This window comes from Salvelinus alpinus, chromosome 10 (genome assembly GCF_045679555.1).
Source record: "Salvelinus alpinus chromosome 10, SLU_Salpinus.1, whole genome shotgun sequence".
Classification (NCBI taxonomy): Eukaryota; Metazoa; Chordata; class Actinopteri; order Salmoniformes; family Salmonidae; genus Salvelinus; species Salvelinus alpinus.
Genome location: NC_092095.1, coordinates 55,832,431 through 55,845,916, shown reverse-complemented (window position 1 = coordinate 55,845,916; position 13,486 = coordinate 55,832,431). Strand labels below are relative to the sequence as shown.

The following is a 13,486-nucleotide window of genomic DNA, read 5'->3' as shown; positions in this document are numbered from 1 at the left end:
CAGTGCACATGCGATCACCAACACTGGACAATTGAGGACTTGTAAACCTTTGCCTGGTCCGACGAATCCCAGTTCCTGTTGTGTCATGCTGATATCAGGGGCGGCAGGTAGCCTAGTAGTTAGAGCGTTGGGCCAGTAATCGAAAGGTTGCTGGATCGAATCCCAGAGCTGACAAGGTACAAATCTGTCATTCTGCCCAGTTAACACACCGTTCCCCAGTAGGCAGTCATTATAAATAAGAATGTGTTCTTAACTGACTTAGTTAAATAAAAAGGCGGGTGGTGTACTGGTGTGGGAATGTTTTCCTGACACACGTTAGGGCCTGATACCAATTCAGCAACAAACGTTTCCTCTTTCCTCTTAGTCCACGATCAGCTCCTTGGTCTCAATGACGTTGAGGGAGAGGCTGTTCTCCTGGCACCACACTGCTAAGTCTCTGACCTCCTCCCTATAGGCTGTCTCATCACCGTCGGTGATCAGTTCTACCACCGTTGTGTCGTTAGCCTACACCCATGTTGAGGGTCAGCGCAGTGTAGGTGTTGTTACCTACCCTCACCACCTGGGGCCAACCCGCCAGAAAGTCCAGAATCCAGTTGCAGAGGGAGGTGTTCAGTCCCAGGGTCCCTAGCTTGGAGGGGACTATGGTGTTGAACGCTGAGATGTAGTCTATAAAACAGCATTCTCACATAGTTATTTCCCCTCTTGTCCAGATGGGAGAGGGCAGTGTGAAATGCAATTGAGATTACATCTTTGTTGGGGCAGTATGCAAATTGGAGTGGGTCCAGGGTGTCTGGGATGATGGTGTTGATGTGTGTCATGACCAGCCTTTCAAAGGACTTCATAATTACAGATGCGAGTGCTACAGGGCAATAATCATTTAGGCAGGTTATCTTGGAGATCTTGGGAAAAGGGACAATGGTGATCAGCTTGAAACATGTTGGGACAAGGAGAGATTGAAAATGTCTGTGAAGACACTTGCCAGCTGGTCTGCGCATGCTTTGAGAACACGCCCTGGTATTCAGTCTGATTGTTAACCTGTTGAAACGATTTGCTCACATCGGCCACTGAGAGTGAAATCACACAGTCATCCGAAAAAACAGGGGCATTCATGCAAGACACAGTGTTATATTCATCGAAGCGAGCATAAAAAGGCATTTAGACTTCCTTATGCCTGCTTTAATGCCTGTCCTAAGCAACCTATAAAAGTACTAGCAAGTTCAACTTCCTCACATGGTGGGTGACCTCCTGGGTTAAGGTTACTTGAGGTGTTTCCTCTAAGAAACTCAGGTCAGGTTCCCTCCCTCAATTAGCTGATAGAGTCAGTCAGGGGGTGGGATTATGTACACCAATAAACCAAACAACCACCACAAGGCCCCCGTTAAGTAACAAGTATTTCCTAACCTTTTCACACGAGTTCCAAATATCAAGTCAAAGTTTATTTGTCACGTGCGCCGAATACAACAGGTGCAGACCTTACAGTGAAATGCTTACTTACAGGCTCTAACCAATAGTGCAAAAAAGGTATTAGGTGAACAATAGGTAAGTAAAGAAATAAAAACAGGAAAAAGACAGTGAAAAATAACAGTAGCGAGGCTATATACAGTAGTGAGGCTATAAAAGTAGCGAGACTACATACAAACACCGGTTAGTCAGGCTGATTGAGGTAGAATGTACATGCAAATATGGTTAAAGTGACTATGCATATATGATGAACAGAGAGTAGCAGTAGCATAAAAGAGGGGTTGGCGGGTGGTGGGTGGCGGGACACAATGCAGATAGCCCGGTTAGACCATGTGTGGGAGCACTGGTTGGTCGGGCCAATTGAGGTAGTATGTACATGAATGTATAGTTAAAGTGACTATGCATATATGATAAACAGAGAGTGGCAGCAGCGTAAAAGAAGGGTTGTGCCCTCTTCACGACTGTCTTGGTGTGTTTGTACCATTCTAGTTCGTTGTTGATGTGGACACTAAGGAACTTGAAGCTCTCAACCTGCTCCACTACAGCCCCATCAATGAGAATAGGGGCATGCTCGGTCCTCCTTTTCCTGTAGTCCACAATCATCTCCTTAATCTTGGTTACGTTGAGGGATAGGTTGTTATTCTGGCACCACCCGGCCAGGTCTCTGACCTCCTCCCTATAGGCTGTCTCGTCGTTGTCGGTGTTCAGGCCTACCACTGTTGTTGTCTGCAAACTTAATGATGATGTTGGAGTTGTGCCTGGCCATGCAGTCGTGGGTGAACAGGGAGTACAGGAGGGGACTGAGCACGCACCCCTGGGGAGCTCCAGTGTTGAGGATCAGCATGGCAGATGTGTTGCTACCTACCCCACCACCTGGGGGCAGCCCGTCAGGAAGTCCAGGATTCAGTTGCAGAGGGAGGTGTTTAGTCCCAGGATCCTTAGCTTAGTGATGAGCTGAGGGTACTATGGTGTTGAACGCTGAGCTGTAGTCAATGAATAGCATTCTCACATAAGTGTTCCTTTTGTACAGGTGGGCAAGGGCAGTGTGGAGTGCAATAGAGATTGCATCATCTGTGTATCTGTTTGGGCGGTATGCAAATTGGAGTGGGTCTAGGGTTTCTGGGATAATGGTGTTGATGTGAGCCATTACCAGCCTTTAAAGCACTTCATGGCTACGGATGTGAGTGCTACGGGTCTGTAGTCATTTAGGCAGGTTGCCTTTGTGTTCTTGGGCACAGGGACTATGGTGGTCTGCTTGAAACATGTTGGTATTACAGACTCAGACAGGGACATGTTGAAAATGTCAGTGAAGACACCTGCCAGTTGGTCAGCACATGCCCGGAGCACACGTCCTGGTAATCCGTCTGGCCCCGCAGCCTTGTGTATGTTGACCTGTTTAAAAGGTCTTACTCACGTCGGCTACGGAGAGCTGATGCTCTCATGCATGCCTCAGTGTTGCTTGCCTCGAAGCGAGCATAGAAGTGATTTAGCTCGTCTGGTAGACTTGTGTCATTGGGCAGCTCGCAGCTGTGCTTCCCTTTATAGTCTGTAATAGTTTGCAAGCCCTGCCACATAAGATGAGCGTCGGAGCCGGTGTAATATGATTCAATCTTAGCCCTGTATTGACGCTTTGCCCGTTTGATGGTTCGTTGGTTTGATGGTTCGTTGCAGGGCATATCAGGATTTCTTGTAAGCTTCCGGGTTAGAGTCCAGCACCTTGAAAGCGGCAGCTCTACCCTTTAACTCAGTGCGAATGTTGCCTGTAATCCATGGCTTCTGGTTGGGGTATGTACGTACTAGAGGTCGACCGATTATGATTTTAACGCCGATACCGATAGCGATTATTGGAGGACCACAAAAAGACGATACCGATTAAATCGGATGATTTTTTAATTTTATTTGTAATAATGACAATTACAACAATACTGAATGAACACTTATTTTAACTTAATATAACACATCAATAAAATCAATTTAGCCTCAAATAAAAAATGAAACATGTTCAATTTGGTTTAAATAATGCAAAAACAAAGTGTTGGAGAAGAAAGTAAAAGTGCAATATGTGCCATGTAAGAAAGCTAACGTTTAAGTTCCTTGCTCAGAACATATGAAAGCTGGTGGTTCCTTTTAACATGAGTCTTCAATATTCCCAGGTAAGAAGTTTTAGGTTGTAGTTATTATAGGAATTATCGGACTATTTCTCTCTATTCCATTTGTATTTCATTAACCTTTGACTATTGGATGTTCTTATAGGCACTTTAGTATTGCCAGTGTAACAGTATAGCTTCCGTCCCTCTCCTCGCTCATACCTGGGCTCAAACCAGGAACACATCGACAACAGCCAACCTCGAAGCAGCGTTACCCATGCAGAGCAAGGGGAACAACCACTCCAAGTCTCAGAGCGAGTGACTTTTGAAACGCTATTAGCGCGCACCCCACTAACTAGCTAGCCATTTCACATCGGTTAGAACCAGCCTAATCTCGGGAGTTGATAGGCTTGAAGTCATAAACAACGCAATGCTCAAAGCACAACGAAGAGCTGCTGGCAAAACGCACAAAAGTGCTGTTTGAATGAATGCTTACGAGCCTGCTGCTGCCTACCACCGCTCAGTCAGACTGCTCTATCAAATCATAGACTTAGTTATAACATAACACACAGAAATACAAGCCTTAGGTCATTAATATGGTCGAATCCAGAAACTATCATCTTGAAAACAAGACGTTTATTCTTTCAGTGAAATACGGAACCGTTACGTATTTTATCTAACGGGTGACATCCATAAGTCTAAATATTCCTGTTACATTGCACAACCTTCAATGTTATGTCATAATTACGTAAAATTCTGGCAAATTAGGCGGCCCAAACTGTTGCATATACACTGACTCTGCGTGCAATGAACGCAAGAAAAGTGACACAATTTCACCTGGTTAATATTGCCTGCTAACCTGTATTTCTTTTAGCTAAATATGCAGGTTTAAAAATATATACTTCTGTGTATTGATTTTAAGAAAAGCATTGATGTTTATGGTTAGGTACACATTGGAGCAACGATACGCACCACATCGATTATATGCAACGCAGGACACGCTAGATAAACTAGTAATATCATCAACCATGTGTAGTTAACTAGTGATTATGATTGATTGATTGTTTTTTTATAAGATAAGTTTAATGCTAGCTAGCAACTTACCTTGGCTTACTGCATTCGCGTAAAGGCATGCTCCTCGTGGAGTGCAATGTAATCAGATGGTTAGAGCATTGGACTAGTTAACTGTAAGGTTGCAAGATTGAATCCCCCGAGCTGACAAGGTAAAAATCTGTCGTTCTGCCCCTGAACGAGGCAGTTAACCCACCGTTCCTAGGCCATCATTGAAAATAAGAATGTGTTCTTAACTGACTTGCCTAGTTAAAAAGATTAAATAAAGTTGTAAAAAAACAAAAACAATTAATTTAAAAAATAATAATAATAATAATAATAATAAAAATCGGCCAAATCGGTGTCCAAAAATACAGATTTCCGATTGTTACGAAAACTTGAAAATCGGCCCTAATTAATCGCCATTCCGAGTAATCGGTCGACCTCTAGTACGTACGGTCACTGTGGAGACGACGTCCTCAATGCACTTATTGATAAAGCCAGTGACTGATGTGGTGTACTCCTCAATGCCATCGGAAGATTCCCGGAACATGTTCCAATCTGTGATAGCAAAACAGTCCTGTAGCTTAGCATCTGCTTCATCTGAACACTTTTTTTTATAGACAGAGTCACTGGTGCCTCATGCTTTAATTTTGGCTTGTAAGCTGTAATCAGGAGGATAGAGTTGTTTTCGGATTTACCAAATGGAGGGCGAGGGAGAGCTTTGTACGCATCTCTGTGTGTGGAGTACAGGTGATCTAGATTTTTTTTTACCTCTGGTTGCACATTTAACATGTTGATAGAAATTTGGTCGAAATGATTTATAGTTTCCCTGCATTAAAGTCTCCGGCCACTAGGAGCGCCGCCTCTGGGTGTGTAGTTTCCTGTTTGCTTATTTCATTATACAGCTGACTGAGTGCAGTCTTAGTGCCAGCATCTGTCTGTGGTGGTAAATAAACAGCCACGAAAAGTATAGCTGAAAACTCTCTAGGCAAGTAGTGTGGCCTGCAATTTATCACAATATACTCTACTTGAGGCGAGCAAAATTTAGAGGTGGAGGAAAATCTCTAACCGTCACCCCTGCGTGAGTTTATTCATGTGCGTGATGTCAGAATGCTCTCACTGTTCCAAAATGTGGTTGTTATGCAACAGGACAGTTACACGCGCTGCCCTCAAACCAAGGCAAGCTGCCTGCTAATTACTTTTAAGATATGTTTCAGCTTCTTAATTTCAAACTATATTCTAACAAGTTTTTCCATGTGCGTGATGTCAGAATGCTCTCACTGTTCCAAAATGTGGTTGTTATGCAACAGGACAGTTACACGCGCTGCCCTCAAACCAAGGCAAGCTGCCTGCTAATTACTTTTAAGATATGTTTCAGCTTCTTAATTTCAAACTATATTCTAACAAGTTTTTCCACCTCCTCGTTAATTCACATAAGTTGCAGCCCATTTCACTGTTGCGGACAATTTATGTTTGAGGCTTTACTAAGTCGGACAAACTTCTCTCTTCAACGAAAGCCCAAGCACTTCCCTAGTGTTTCCCCAGATCAAGTATGAAACATTGTGCATCTAGTCAGAACAGGTCTTGCACAACATTTTCCCACAGCACATTTTCAGGCTGGCACCCGCATTGCCTTCGTGGTTGTTTTCCTTACAAATTGGACTTTAGACATGTGTGCGTTCCTATCAAAGTAAGTGTCTATTTTCTGTATATCGTGTTGTCCTTTCTGCTGTAGCACACCGTATGTATGTATGGATCCTAATGTATTTACTGTTTTATTCACGTTTTCAAGTACTGGTGACAAATCATGCATTCTGAATTATTGCAGAGATTGTAATGGACACGTGTGTAAAATACTTTATTGAATGTTGCACTGATTATGATGAGCTAATGCTAAGCTTTTTTGCCGGCTATGTGTGGCGCCATGTTTGTTGACGTCATACAATGCATTCTGGTTGTCATGTAAGCGTCTGTCAGACCAAAGACGTTATAACAAGGGATAGTTCACTCGACTGATTTATGGGGCTTTCAAAACAACTGTGAAAAAAAAATACTAGATAAAATCATGACGTCAATGATCTTCAGGTCAGAAAGTCAGAGCTCTAGAAAGAGGAACGAGTTCCCGAGTTGGATGACAGTGCAAAGCAATTTCCCCCAGTCGGAGCTCCCCCCCAGAGTTCCCATTTGTCTTGAACGCACTGAAGTCGGAAGTCAGATTTCTCAGTTGTTTTGAACACTTGTTTTGAACACTCAGATTGTAACTTTGGTACCTCAGGGTTGCCAGCTCAGACCCCCTTTTCCAGGGGTTTTATTTAGTGTATAAACTTCTGTGTTTGCCCCCCCATTTATTGATAAATCCCCCATCATAGTAATATTTCCTGCATCATATCCCCCCACGATACCTTCACCCATTTCTATCCCCCATGGACTTGAAAACCCCCCACACAAACCCCCCTAAAACGGTTTAATCCCTGTTTAGCTTTCGTGATGATCTGTGAGGTGAAAACATTTGACTTGCTTTGTGATTTGTCAAAAACGGTAAACGACTTGTCAAGTCATGTGCTCTGGTTCTTGTATACACTAACAAGTACATCAACGATTTGTAATATGCTGTAAAGTGGCTAAACTAAGTTCATATTTTTCAGGCAATAAGCGCAGCCATCTTTGATTTTGTTTATTTTCGTCTTATAGTGAACGGCATTCTAGGATTGGGGAGTTTTCAGCACATCAAACAAACAAACATGGCCGCCATCAAAGAATTTAGCTTCTGTTAGCTGACACGCATCTCTTCTCTAAACAATATTACATTTCTCCCTTGTGGTATATTGTAAAAAAAGTCTAGCTGTTGTTTAGTTTTTTTGTCATGGTTTATGGAATGAGTTTAGCTGTGGATGTGTTCCGTGCTGTTTGGATGATGGAAATTTGCATTTATCTTTTACAATAAAAGGTGAAATTTGTTGCTACTGTTTCAACCACATTTGTGATCATACGCTGCAGGCACCACTCAACAATGATCACAAATACATGATCGTACTCGTTAAAGGGTTAAAAGTAACAAGTCTTTCCTAAAGAACTAACTGTGATAAACTGACTCGGACAGACCATGCCTTTGTCTCGTTACATAATGAAGTAGCAACATGCAGTGTCGGCAGGACAAACGGACGCCTTGTTGGGTATCAGAGTGACAAAGCTGTTATGGGGAGTCAAGTGCTTAACTTGTGTTTCCGACAGAAGTCTTGTATGTCCCTTTCCTGGTGTTTGTGTGGGGGCTGCCTGCCACCAGCAATCAGCTGTGAAAGTGCTGACCTTTGTTAGACTTCACCCTATGTGTGTGTGCGTCTGCCTGTTTGTATGCCTGTCTGTATCTCTGTATGCCTGTGTGTGTGTGTGTGTGTATGCCTGCATATGTGTATCTGAGCCAAAAACACAACTAGCCCACGGAGTGTGAAGGAGAAGAGAGTAGTCTAGCTATAGCCAGGGAGACAGACGGCTCTCCGTAATCCCTGGCTGTCCCGTGTGTAGACAGAAGGAAGGGGGGAGGAGAGACGTGCTACAGCACCCACACAGCTAATCATGTCCTCTGAAAACACCACTGAACCAAGCCCCAGTTACTCATGACACCCCAAATACAGTACATAAAGCATCAATGTGATTCAACTGGTGGATTTCAACCTAAAAACAGTACATCAGCACTTTCTCTTGGAGATAGCACCGTTTCTGATTCTGGCCTAGAAGAAAACGGCACAAGAATCTAAGGAGGACTCATTAAGTCAATTGGGAGTGTGATCAGTGTGTGTGAGGGACATGGTCAAAGGGATCTGTCTTTTGCCTCTAGCGGTCATGTTTCCCACCATCCATGTGACTGAGCCAGTAGGGCAGAGCTAAATGTGGACGGCCAAATGCCACAGAGGCCATGCATGAATAGAGTGGTGATAAAGGGAAGGCCTATTGGACCACACAGTTTGTGTGTGTGTATGAGAGAGAGTTCTAGAGAAGTTAGTTGAGACACTTTTCAGTCAGAATCTTTATCCTGTTGCTCGTCATGGCATCTCTCCGTGTTGTTTAGAGGATGAGTCTCCTCTCAGACAACCCCCTCAGTAAAATGTGCAGCTGTTTGTCCATAAGCTGTTTACAAAGGCTTTGCTGAGAGGAGAGGAGGCCTCGCACAAGCATACACAACACACACACACACACAGGACTGCTCTCCTTTAGTCAGAGAGGAGTTGCTAATCTGGCCCGCTGGGCACTGAGCAGCTGTCTGTCCGGCTGATTAACCCCCCTACTGGGGAGAGAGGGGAGGACCCCCACCTACACATGTACTCAGGATCAGGAGGCGCTCCACTCAGACTCATAGAACAGGGGTGTGTTCAGTTCGCTTGAACGTTTGCTACGTTGCGGAACGGTTTGTAATGAACGTTCTGGTATGTACTTGAACAGACAGATACGTTTGCACCGTTCGGTGGGTGTGGCTTGAAGCAATGAGTGATATTTAAAAGGGCAGCGGTGCATTTTGAACGCACAATCCATCCCCTCCCTGTTTTTCAACTGGTTGTTCAGTACAGCACCATTTCAGTTCAATTAAACGTTACATTTTTGTACTCAACGCAGCCCTGGACTGTGCAGAGATGGGCAGGCTAGAACGTTAACTAGGGCCCAGTCAATTTGTTTGGACTTCAACAGGCAGGAGTGAGGATAGTGGATGCTGCTCCAACTTTGTGTTGTTGGTTTATCTATGTGATATGGCAGAGCTCACTATGGCCTTGCAGGGCTTTCACTAGCAGACAGAAATAGAGCGGAAAACAAAGCTAGCCATCCGCCACTTACAGCCCCTCACCCTACTTCTCCCCTTACCCTTCTTCCACAGGATGTTGACACAGCCCATTTATATGGGCCCAATTCACACTCAAGCCCTTCTGCAGCAAACAAGGCAGAGAAAACAGGCACGTCCCTGCAGGGGCCCCTTCCTGTGGAGTTTTTCGGGTCAAACACCCCCCCACCAAGCTCACGGAAGGGGGGGGGGGGGTGTTGGTCAGAGTGTGGCAGTTCTTATGTCCAATGAATAATGCAGGTTTTTCAGTATAGGCTACCCCAACCCCCCTGACCTCACACTGTTACACCTACCCCAGAGGTGGGCTACCAGCACAGCAAAACACAGGCCTGACCTGGAGTACAAAACAAGCACGTGGCCTCTCAGCTCTACTTAGCAGCCTGCCATTCTGAGTTATGAGCCATTTGACTTCCCAAAGCCATTTTGAACATATTAAAATGTTTCATCCTCAGAGCAATTTTAAAAACAGGTTAACTAACCCCGTCATGAAATGTAGCTGGGTTAACCTAGAGTCTAAGACCCGTCTAAGCTGGGGGAGGGGTTCTAAGCTAACATATGGAATTGTTTTAAGATGGTCAAACCAATAATTACTTAGATATTTGATTTTGAATTTTAAGACCCCTTAAGGTATCCAAAAAAATACAAGCTCTGTCAGGTTGGATGGGGAGCGGAGCTGCACAGCTATTTTCAAGTCCGGGCTCTGGCTGGGCCACTCAAGGACATTCATAGACTTGAACAGAAAAAACTCCTGCGTTGTCTTGGCTGTGTGCTTAGGGTTGTTGTACTGTTGGAAGGTGAACCTTCACCCCAGTCTGAGGTCCTGAGCAGGTTTTCATCAAGGATCTCTGTACTTTGCTCCATTCATCTTTCCTGTGATCCAGACTAGTCTCCCAGTCCCTGTCGCTGAAAAACATCCCCACAGCATGCCTCTGCCACCACGTTTCATCATAGGAATGGTGCCAGGTTTCCTCCAGATGTGACACTTGGCATTCAGGCCAAAGATTTCAATCTTGGTTTCATCAGACCAGAGAATCTTGTTCCTTTAGGTGCCTTTTGGCAAATTCCAAGCAGGCTGTCATGTGTCTTTTACTGAGGAGTGGCTTCTGTCTGGCCACTACCATAAGGCCTGATTGGTGGAGTGCTGCAGAGCTGGTTGACCTTCTGGAAGGTTCTCCCATCTCCACAGAGGAACTCTGGAGCTCTGTCAGAGTGACCATAAGGTTCTTGGTCACCTCCCTGACCAAGGCCCTTCTCCCCCAATTGCTCAGTTTGGCAGGGCGGCCAGCTCTAGGAAGACTTGGTGGTTCCAAACTTCTTCCATTTAACAATGAGGCCTTGGGGACCTTCAATGCTGCAGAAATGTTTTGGTACCCGTCCCCAGATCTGTGCCTCGACACAATCCTATCTCAGAGCTTTACGAACAATTCCTTCGACCTCACGGCTCGGTTTTTGCTGACATGCACCGCCAACTGTGGGATCTTATATAGACAGGTGTGCGCCTTTGTAATACCTATGTAAATTACCGTAGTTTTTTTTAAAATAAATTTGATAACATTTCTAGAAACCCGTTTTCACTTTTCCATTATGGGGTATTGTGTGTAGATTGCTGAGAATGTTTTTTTGAATAATGCTATAATGTAAGAAAATTTCAAAAAGGTCAAGGGGTCTGAATACTTTCCAAATGCACTGTATGTTAATTAGATTGCCGTGGGGGCATGGAAATTGTAGGCTAAGGATTAATGGATAAATGAAACTTATGGATATTCCAGATCAGAATTCAGCCACCCTGAATTCCCCTTGGTGGTTTTTAAGAGCCTTTGAGTGGCCCCTGGGTGGCTGACAAACTCTGGGGGACATACTATTCTCTAGTGCCTTTGACAGTGGCATTGTCCTTATAGAAAAGGATGCCTGGCCTGTTCCTGCTGTGTTGGGACGGTGTGCTGTGTTGGGACAGTGCGCTGTGTTGGGACTAAAGGTCGACCGATTAATCGGAATGGCCGGTTAATTAGGGCCGATTTCAAGTTTTCATAACAATCGGAAATCGCTATTTTTGGGCGCCGATTTTCCGATTTTATTTATACATTTTTTACACCTTTATTTAATCTTTATTTAACTAGGCAAGTCAGTTAAAGAACACATTCCTATTTTCAATGACAGCCTAGGAACGTTCTGCCTTGTTCAGGGGCAGCACGACAGATTTTTAACCTTGTCAGCTCGGGGGATCCAATCTTGCAACCTTACAGTTAACTAGTCCAATGCTCTAACACCTGATTACATTGCACTCCACGAGGAGTGCAGTAAGCTAAAGTAAGTTGCTAGGTAGCATTAAACTTATCTTACAAAAAACAATCAATGACTGTCATTGCTCCAATGTGTACTTAACCATAAACATCAATGCCTTTCTTAAAATTAATACACAAGTATATATTTTTAAACCTGCATATTTAGCTAAAAGAAATCCAGGTTAGCAGGCAATATTAACCAGGTGAAATTGTGTCATTTCTCTTGCGTTCATTGCACGCAGAGTCAGGGTATATGCAACAGTTTGGGCCGCCTGGCTCTTTGCGAACTAATTTGCCAGAATTTTACGTAATTATGACATAACATTGAAGGTTGTGCAATGTAACAGGAATATTTAGACTCATGGATGCCACCCGTTAGATAAAATACGGAACGGAATAAACGTTTTGTTTTCGAGGCGATAGTTTCCGGATTAGTCAAAGGTATATGGTTTAGAGAGAAATAGTCGACGCGTTATAATTCCTGTAATAACTTGCGGCTGAACTTGAAAGGGGTTCCTTCGTTATTTTACCGTTCATGTCTTCCATAGAGAATGTCTTGATCTACTTCAAATAAGGTCTGTGTTTCGCGGAGGAGCAGACTGACAGGGGACCATGCAGACAAGCTCTGCTTTCTGCACTACAACCTAAAACTTCTTAACTGGGAATATTGAAGACCCATGAAAGCTGGTGGTTCGTTTTAACATATGTTCATGTTATTTGAGACTAAATTGATTTTATTTATGTATTATATTAAGTTAAAATAAAAGTGTTCATTGTTCATTCAGTATTGTTGCAATTGTCATTATTACAAAAATGTGTGTGTGTGTATGATATATATATCGGCTGATTAATCGGTATCGGCTTTTTTTGTCCTCCAATAATCGGTATCGGCGTTGAAAAATCATAAATCGGTCGACCTCTAGTTGGGGCGGTGCGCTGATGACTCAGGAGACAGAGTCAGAGGATGACGACATCATCAGTGCATGTCTGCGCCTCTCTCCACTGCCATTCCCCCACCACCCCAGATTCCCAATATATCCACAAGGAGAGAGGAGTGTGTATAGCCAACTGCCATCTTAATAATTTGACAAAACCAGCCCTCCTTAACTCCAGTCTCAGGCAAGAACAGTTCCCCTACCAGGGCTTCCAAAAGGCTCTCTCCCCTACAAAGTTTTCCTCCAGGGACCGTAAACCAAACCCGTTATCATAACTAAGCATACAATCAAAGTAGGAGTTGTGCAACAGAACCACATGACTCATCCTCTAACTCCATGTCCCGACCTGCTTCTTAAGACATGAACAGAGAAACTAGGAGAAACAGTGAGAATGTTCCGTGGATATCTGACACCATGCACTGCATTGAACGGTTTGTTTTGGCGTCTCTTGTACAGCAGAGGGCCCTGGTATTCTTGCTGTCCAATTAGCTGGAAACAATAGCAGCAGTGTTGCAGAGCCTCTGGCTCTGTGTCTGTGCCTGAGATGGGCTGAGAGCCTGGGAGGCAGACATACACACAGCCCTACACTACATCACACCATGGGTCTTGGAAGGGAACCATCAAGGGCAAGGGTGACAGAGGGTGGGAGGTACAAGCACATACACACTTCCCGTACACTCAAGACACTAGTCTTACCCAGAGCATCTTAGACAGTCAATAGTCAGGTCAGTGCATGTGGCCCAAGTAGGAAGTCAACCCACATCCCTTGTGTTGCCAGCAGTACAAACTAAGCTCCCATCGACTAGACAGGAAGCAGTCTGACCAATGAAGACCACAGAT

The 13,486-nt window shown here is 44.2% G+C and overlaps 1 protein-coding gene across 2 annotated transcripts in view; it reads right to left on the bottom strand.

Moving 5' to 3' along the window:
- The window catches only part of LOC139532293 (radixin-like), a 32,228-nt gene that overhangs the window by 14,495 nt on the left and 4,247 nt on the right, over positions 1-13,486 (bottom strand). The window lies entirely within an intron of this gene.